Source organism: Piliocolobus tephrosceles, chromosome 21, assembly GCF_002776525.5.
Source record: "Piliocolobus tephrosceles isolate RC106 chromosome 21, ASM277652v3, whole genome shotgun sequence".
NCBI classification, from domain to species: domain Eukaryota; kingdom Metazoa; phylum Chordata; class Mammalia; order Primates; family Cercopithecidae; genus Piliocolobus; species Piliocolobus tephrosceles.
Genome location: NC_045454.1, coordinates 3,731,537 through 3,740,774, shown reverse-complemented (window position 1 = coordinate 3,740,774; position 9,238 = coordinate 3,731,537).

The window sequence follows — 9,238 nt, the reverse complement described above, 5'->3', positions numbered from 1 at the left end:
AATAAATTTTATTAAAATAAAATGTAATTGTAAATTAAATCACTTAGTGGCTATGTTAGCTGAAAATCATACCCCTACAAATAAAGATATGGACATAGTCTTGTGATCTCTCCTGCAGAATTGGTGAGGGAAAAATAAAATGGAGCACTGAGATATTCAGTAAAGAAGAAGACTGTATTTTGGCCAAAGTCTTGAAATTTGGTTTATCAAATTACAAAAAGAAGGAAGGAAGGAGAGAGAAAGAAGGAAAGGAAAGGAAAAGAAAAGAAAAACCACCCAACTGAAGGTCTGGAAGAGTTAAAGCTGCTCAGGAGTGCCAGCTACATGGAAGCTAAGATGGGAGGATTACTTGAGTTCATGAGTTCAAAACCAGTTTGGGCAATATAATGAGATCCCCGTCTCTGAAAAAATTGAAAATTAAAAATATGTTAATCATTTACCAACAATACATCCCTACCGTCCTACAATTTATTTCTAGATATTTACCAGGAGAAATTAAACAAACCTTTTTTTTTTTTTTTTTTAAACAGAGTCGCTCTCTGTCGCCCAGGCTGGAGTGCAATGGCACAATCTCAGCTCACTGCAACCTCCACCTCCCAGGTTCAAGTGGTTCTCCTGCTTCAGCCTCCTGAGTAGCTGGGATTACAGGCATGGCCACCACACCTGGCTGATTGTTGTACTTTTAGTAGAGATGGGGTTTCACCATATTGGCCAGGCTGGTCTTGAACTCCTGGCCTCAGATGATCCACCTGCCTCAGCCTCCCAAAGTGCTGGGATTACAGGCATGAGCCACCTCGCCTGGCCCAAACATCCATCTAATACTTGGTGACAGGCCACATATCTTTGAATATATATATGCCAAAAAGTTAAAAATTATCCAAGCATGGTAGTGTGCACTTGTAGTCCCAGCTACTGGGGAGGCTGAAGTGGGAGGATTGCTTGAACCTGAGAGGTGGAGGCTGCTGTGAGTGAAGATCACGCCACTGCACTCTATCCTGGGTGAAAGAGTGAGATCCTGTCTCAAGAAAAAAGCAAAAAAATCTAAAACTTGCGTGCCTAAAACCGTAAAACTGGGCACACTTAGATATTTCAAATGTCTTCTCTGAGTCTCTGAACTCACTCAATTTTGACTTATAATCTTTATGAAATAGAAAGCTTGAAATTTACATCTAATTATATTAATTTGTTTTTCACGTAACATTTTGTGCACTCTGGGATCAAAGAAAGACTTATCGGAGGGTGAATTCTGAGATCATTTTGCGGGTCTCCCTCTAAAATTGTTTTCTTTCCATTTTCTATTTCTTACTCCCTGTTAACCTTTGTTAATTTTAATTTTTTCTGACATGAGTAGCTTGGTTGGAGAATAATGTGAGATGGTGCTTATGAATGCTCCTAACTCCGGGCATGTCACATCATAGGTATTAAATATAAATAAAGTTTTCTCCTCTGTTCTTTCTGTATTGTTGTATCTTCATTTCTTTTTCTTCTCTCTCCTTTTCTTTAAACTCCTAGTTTTGCTTGATTTTTTTCCCATGCTCTACCTTTAATCTGTAGGAGACAAAAATCCTAAACATCCCTTTCTCCATTGCAAAATAAAGTTTTAAAATGCCACAGAGATTGCACAACCTAGTCTACCATGTGAAACACCTGAGCAGTCCTCCTAGGACACTGAGGTTAGGCCTAAACACCCTACTGTGCCCACTTCAGCCATCTCCTGCCTGCGAGCGCCATCTGCTGCCTGTTCGCCAGAACATCCCAGCGCTGGGTAAGAGGACTCCTTGATCACCGCAGGATGACCCCGGCCTGCCTTCTCCGGGGATGCCCTCTGAATGCTCACGCCCCAGCCGCTGCAGCCCCTGAGGGAACCCAAAGAGCTGTGAGGACGCCCCGGCTCCTCCACTTCCCTTCTCACGGTTGAAATCGGGGTGCTCACTCCCCTCCTCTATGTTTTTTGCCCTCCCGGCCCCCAATATGAGAAAAGCCTCCTCAAAACCCCTCCAAACACCCCTCTCACATGTCTCATCCTGAACCTCCAAGCCCTAGGCTTCCTGGATTTCATTAAAACCGAACACCTTATTTTCCTCTGTAACGGGGCCTGGCCCCAGTATAAACATCCAAGACCACTGAGCCTTAGGCTTGGCAAACTCCATTAAAACCAAACACCTTATGTTCCTTTGAAATGTGGCCTAGCCCCCAGTGTAAACTGGACAATAATAGTCAACGGCCGGAAAACAAAACATTCAACTTCCAATTTAACGTGATTCACAAAATGTCCTCCAATGCAATGACAAGTGGTCCAAGGTACCCTCCATCCAGGCTTTTGCCTGCCTTCGTTGGTGCCCTTCCCTCTGTAGGTCCTGTTCACCTTACAGATTCTGCTCTTAAATGAGAAACCTGCCAAAATGCCTCCCCTTCCAGACAAGCCCTCCTCCTCCGATTTTGATCCCACTGATGAAACCACCCCACTAGCCCAACTTCCACCACCATGTCCTCCTCCTCCCCCTTCGGCTCACGTACCCCCTTATCCCTGTCTTCCATCTTCCCTTCCTTCTCTCTGTCATACCCAATTCGTATCCAGCCCCCTTCCACTGAACACCAGACACACGCCCAAAGGGCCTCCAAAGTTCTCCTCTTGAGGGAAGTCGTGAGGGCCTAAGGCATAGTCCAAGTTCATGTTCCTTTCTCCCCAGCCAGCCTCTCCCACCTTGAAAAGAGATCTGGCTCCTTTTTCACAACTCCCACCTCCTTCCACAAGGAATTTCTCTATGTCACTCAATCTTATGACCTTACCCGGCATGACATTTATGTTATCCTCTCCTCCTCCCCCACCCTGGAAGACAGGGAACGTATCTGGACAGGCCCATGCGGACAGCATGATGCTGCATGATGCTTCACCAACAAGACGCTGCTCATAACGCAACAGGAACCTTAGCTGTCCCCAGAACTAACCCCAATTGGGATTATCAGATAATTTCCGCAGACAAACAGAAATGAGGCCATATAATAACAGGCCTCCTAGTTGGCATGGATAAAGCCACCTTGGCGGGGCGCAGTGGCTCATGTCTGTAATCCCAGCACTTTGGGAGGCCGAGGCGGGTGGATCATGAAGTCAGGAGATCGAGACCATCCTGGCCAACATGGTGAAACCCGTCTCTACTAAAACTACAAAAATTAGCTAGACATGGTGGTGTGTGCCTGTAGTTCTAGCTACTCGGGAGGCTGAGGCAGGAGAATTGCTTCAACCAGGGAGGCAGAGATTGCAGTGAGCCAAGATTGCACCACTACACTCCAACCTGGGCAATAGAGTGAGTCTCCATCTCAGAAACAAACAAACAAACAACAACAAAACCTTAGATACATTCTCCCACCATGGCTGCCGGTCTCAAAGGTATTACTAAGGCATGTTCCATTTGCACTCAGAATTCCCCTCAGGGAGCTCTCAGACCACCTCCTCTCCCCACACACCAAAGACACCAGGGCAGAACTAGCAAATCAGCTTCACCCACATGCCTCCCATAAAACAAGCCCAGTACCTTCTGACCATAGTAAACACATTCTCTGAATGAAGAAAAGCTCTTCCTACCACCACCGAAAAGGCCACATCATCACTTCTATTCTCCTCACCCGTATTATTTCCCAGTTTAAACTCCCCTCTTCCATCCAGTCAGACAACAGGTCAGCATTTGTTTCACAGGTTAACCAACAGCTGGCAAAGGCTCTAAACATTAAATGGGACTTCCATATCCCTTACCGCCTCCAGTCTTCTGGAAAAGTTGAACAGGCCAATGCCCTTTTAAAGCAACAACTGGCCAAACTCTCCCTAAGAGGTTAAATGGCCCATAATTCACTTTTCCCATTGGTCCTCATGTGTTTACAAGCCATTCCCTGCAAGCCCCTCAGCCTAAGCCCATTTTAACTCATGTGTGGACGCCCTTGTTTCCTCCAGAATCTCCCTGTATCTGCCCATCTTCTATACGGGATACTTGGCCGGCATTACTCCTCACTCAACATCTAATAAGACAGTGCACTAACGCTTACTTGCCCAAGCCTGAAAGTCCATTCTCCAAATACTTTTTCCTGCCCCTACAACCATGGGACTGAGTCTGGATCACAGACTCCTCCCCTCTCCAACCTAAGTGGACGGGTCCTCACCAGGTTACCCTAGCGACTCCCATGGTGGCAAAGCTAACATCCTCTCCACGCTCACTATTCCAAACTAAAACCAGCACCAGACCCACATCCAAACATTTTCTTACCCCAAAAATATTCTTCCTTTCTCACAGGACCAACCTTGCTGTGCTTAAAAAAAATTCCAAAAGTTGCAAATCCAGGAGGCCCTTGTCCTTAACGCTCCACCTCCAATTTCAAATCTTTTTTTTTTTTTTTCTTTTTTTCTTTTTTTTTTTGAGATGGAATCTTGCTCTGTCGCCCAGGCTGGAGTGCAGTGGCCAGTTCTCAGCTCACTGCAAGCTCCGCCTCCCGGGTTTACGCCATTCTCCTGCCTCAGCCTCCCGAGTAGCTGGGACTACAGGCGCTGCCACCTCTCCTGGCTAGTTTTTGTTTTGTATTTTTTAGTAGAGACGGGGTTTCACCGTGTTAGCCAGGATGGTCTTGATCTCCTGGCCTCGTGATCCGCCCATCTCGGCCTCCCAAAGTGCTGGGATTACAGGCTTGAGCCACCGCGCCCGGCCAACGGCCTCAAATCTTTTATCTCAAACCTTGTTTCAGATCTTTCCTGGCATCCCTTCCCTAAGTCCCTGAATAGTCCACTTCAATTTCTCACACAAATCCAGTAGTTCACATCTCTTTCTGTTAACCCGTGCACATGGACCTGGTCAAAAACAAACCTGTATCTCACCTACTCAATCAATCCATCCCCAAAACCTGTTTAGAATTTTGCTCAGCTAAACACCTTTGTCCCCCAATCCATCAAATTCACCCATACCGTCACATGCAGGGTTGTCACCCTCCTTCACCTCGTAATCTCTAAACTAAATACGTTACAAATCAAATTTCATAAAGCACCCATGGGGATCCTATATCTACCCCAAATTTACTTGTATTCTTGGCCCTTTTATGTCTCAGCCAAACCCGGCGCCTTTCTTGGACAGATTTCCCCATCCCTTTGTAATCCTACCTTCACTGGTTACCAACCTTTCCCCTCTCTGCCGGCACCACTCTCCTTGTATTCAACTTAAGGGCACTCCCTGGAAAAAATATACAAAAAGCTCCCCCAACTGCAACCTTTATCCTTCTGCCCTGTCAGGACCACAATGGCTATCAGTCAACAAAAGCCCATTTCTTCCTCTTTCTCCAAAACCAAACAGCCCTCCCCACCTCCTCCACCTTCTCATGGCTCGCTGGCTTCACTTACAACCTTTTGCTTGTCAACCCCTCATCTTTTCTTTCTGTGTGGCACAAACTCTTTTTTTTTTTTTTTTTGAGACGGAGTCTCCCTCTGTGGCCCAGGCTGGAGTGCAATGGTGCGATCTCGGCTCATTGCAAGCTCCACCTCCGAGGTTCAAGCGATTCTCCTGCTTCAGCCCCTAGAGCAGCTGGGACTACAGGCACCCGCCACCGCATCCGGCTAATTTTTGTATTTTTAGTAGAGACAGGGCTTCACCATGTTGGCCAGGCTGGTCTCGAACTCCTGACCTCATGATCCATCCGCCTCGGCCTCCCAAAGTGCTGGGATTACAGGCGTGAGCCACCACGCCCGGCCTCAAACTCTTATCTTTGCCTACCGACAAGTTGGTCAGGAACGTGCACCCTAGTGTTTCCATGTCCAGACATGAACATTTTGCGTAACAATCAAACCATTCAGGTTCCTTTAGTAATCCCTCTTTCCTACTTCACACACACCAAGCAGGCTGTACGCTTCGTTCCCCTGTTTACAGGACTAAGCATCTCTGCTACACTAGGCACCGGAATAGCAGGTTGCCCCTTGCTTAAAGCCCCTAATCTTCCTCCTCCTAATAGTACCAATTGGCTCATGCACATTTTATATCCCACTTTACCTCTTGAAGGTTGAACTCCCTTGTCCAAACAACCACCCAGAAACATGTTAATACCATCCTTCTCTTCCGCCAAGTCTGCACCAGTGCCTCCAGGTATCAGGGCCTCCAGGAAAGCAGCTGTGAAGCCAGATGTCCACTGCTTCAAAATCCAAACTCTGATTGCAGCACCCCTGTTCAGCAGGAAGCAGAGATAATCAACAGTGTCCTTTTATACTAAAGTAAAAGGCAAGCATGTCAGTCCAAGCTGCACCATTTTGTAAACCCCCTGCCACTTCACAGACCCTGATCAGAGTGGAATATTCCACAGGGGCTCGGGCCATGAGTAACATCCTGCCCAACCGCCTGACTTCTTTATCACATACTGCTGTGCAAAGGCCCAAGAAACATGCTTATCAATACCTCCTGGGCAGCAAGCCATACCACCCAGACCTCTCCTGCCCAGACCCCTATTTACCCCAGCCTGTAAGTGGCAGTGGGCTCCAGCACTAAGCTGGTCCCCCTCTGCAGGTTCTTGCAATAAACTGGTGCTGCTGCTGAGCCAACTTGCCCTCTCTGTGTCTTTTTTTTTTTTTTTTTTTTTGAGTAGAGATGGGGTATCATCGTGTTAACCAGGATGGTCTAGATCTCCTGACCTAGTGATCTGCTCTGCCTCAGCCTCCACAGATGCTGGGATTACAGGCGTGAGCCACCACACCCAGCCCTCTATGTCTTTCTTTAACCCTCGTCTTCCCTTCAAAACCTAACAGGGATGGTCGCGGTGATGTCTGTAGCAGTGGGCAGAGTGGGGACACCTGGGCCTGAGCACGGGGCCACTTGGCTGCTGGGACGGAACTACACTCCTCCCTTATAGAGCTGACCACGGTGCTCACATCTTTGCTGGAGGCAGCGCCATCTCTCACAGCCTGCAAAAGGGAGGTATTTGGGCACCGGAAAGTACGGGCTCTGCTTTTCTTTGTCCCAAGAAGTGCTATCTTGGTATGCTGCGCTGTCCCTCTGGAGCAGCACTCCCTAAGGGCTGGACCACTGGCAACCTTGCCGCCACCCTGGGTCCAGCCAGCCCTGTGCAGCTCCCACAGTCTGAGTGGGCACCACGGAATGTCTTTGGGGACTCTCATATGTGGGGAAAGACAGAGAGATCAGACTGTAACAGTCTGATCATAATGTAGAGACACAAGGACTGAGGTGGATTTTTTGTTTCTGTTTTTGTTTTTTTTTTTGAGATGGAGACTCGCTCTGTTGCCCAGGCTGGAGTGCAGTGACATGATCTCGGCTCACTGAAATCTCTGCCTCCTGGGTTCAAGTGATTCTCCTGCCTTAGCCTCCCGAGTGGCTGGGATTACAGGTGTGTGGCACCTTGCCTAGCTACTTTTTGTATTTTTAGTAGAGACGGGGTTTGACCATGTTGGCCAGGCTGTTCTTGAACTCCTGACCTCGTGATCCGCCCGCCTCAGCCTCCTAAAGTGCTGGGATTACAGGCGTGAGCCACTGCACCTGGCCAGGACTGAGGTTCTCTAGGCAGGAAATAGTCCCCCAACAGCTGCACCCCAAGTATGGTACTCCACCACTGCCCCTTGTTCCTGGGGGAGCAAGCAGTCCAGCACGAGTTGGTAGTCTAATGTAATGCCCTCAAGAAGTCACCAAATTGTTGCCCACACCAGTATTTGGCTTTGCAGGGGTGCTCTCCCACAGTTCAGATACCAGTGTTCACCACAGGGGCAAAGGCAGCCAAAACACTTCAACATACCTGTATTCATCTATTTCCATACTGCTATAAAGAACTGCCTGAGACTAATTTTTTTCTTTTCTTTTTTTTTTTTTTTTGAGGTAGAATCTCACTCTGTCACCCAGGCTGGAGTGCAGTGGTGTGATCTCAGCTCAGTGCAACCTCCCCTTCCCAGGTTCACGCCATTCTCCTGCCTCAGCCTCCTGAGTAGCTGGGACTACAGGCGCCCGCCACCACGCCCAACTAATTTTTGTATTTTTAGTAGAGACAGGGTTTCACTGTGTTAGCCAGGATGGTCTCGATCTTCTGACCTCGTGATCTGCTTGCCTTGGCCTCCCAAAGTGCTGGGATTACAGGCAGGAGCCACAGCACCTGGCCCAAGACTGAGTAATTTTTATTTTTATTTTTTTTTTGAGACGGAGTCTTGCTCTGTTGCCCAGGCTGGAGTGCAGTGGCCGGATCTCAGCTCACTGCAAGCTCCGCCTCCCGGGTTCCCGCCATTCTCCTGCCTCAGCCTCCGGAGTAGCTGGGACTACAGGCGCCTGCCACCTCGCCTGGCTAGTTTTTTGTATTTTTTAGTAGAGACGGGGTTTCACTGTGTTAGCCAGGATGGTCTCGATCTCCTGACCTCGTGATCTGCCCGTCTCGGCCTCCCAAAGTGCTGGGATTACAGGCTTGAGCCACCGCGCCCGGCCTAGACTGAGTAATTTTTAAAGTAAAAAGGTTTAATTAACTCCCAATTAGTTAAACACAACCTATACACAACCCTCTTGTTTCACAGTGGAAGAACGCTGTCAGTTACAGAGGATAGATTTATTAATTCACCAGGCATGACATGACACACTTCAACAGAACAACAAAGCACTCATTTAGCTTGAAACAAGGAAGATGTTCCAACACACAGGTGCTGGGGCAGCACAGGCTATGTGGGCTTTTTATCTTTAGGGAAGGCTCAAGGCCCATCCCTATGTAGATGATGTAACCATGGTTTGAAACTTATAGCCCAGGGAGGCTACAGGAATTCATAAAATCATTGAGTTAGTTGCTCTGACATTGACCTTGGCTACAGGAGGTACACAGGTCCTTAGGTCTTTGGAATTCCTGTAATATCCCACCCCACACAGCCATAGTTACTGGGACATTTGTGAGTGCTCCTTTAGAGAGGACTGAACCACTGTACTGCAGTCTCTCCTATGTCCTGTTAATCCAACCACTATTTATTTATTTATTTATTTATTTATTTATTTATTTATTTATTTATTGAGATGGAGTCTCGCTCTGTCGCCCAGGCCAGAGTGCAGTGGCCGGATCTCAGCTCACTGCAAGCTCCGCCTCCCGGGTTTACGCCATTCTCCTGCCTCAGCCTCCCGGGTAGCTGGGACTACAGGCGCCGCCACCTCGCCCGGCTAGATTTTTGTATTTTTTAGTAGAGACGGGGTTTCACCGTGTTAGCCAGGATGGTCTCGATCTCCTGACCTCGTGATCCGCCCGCCTCGGC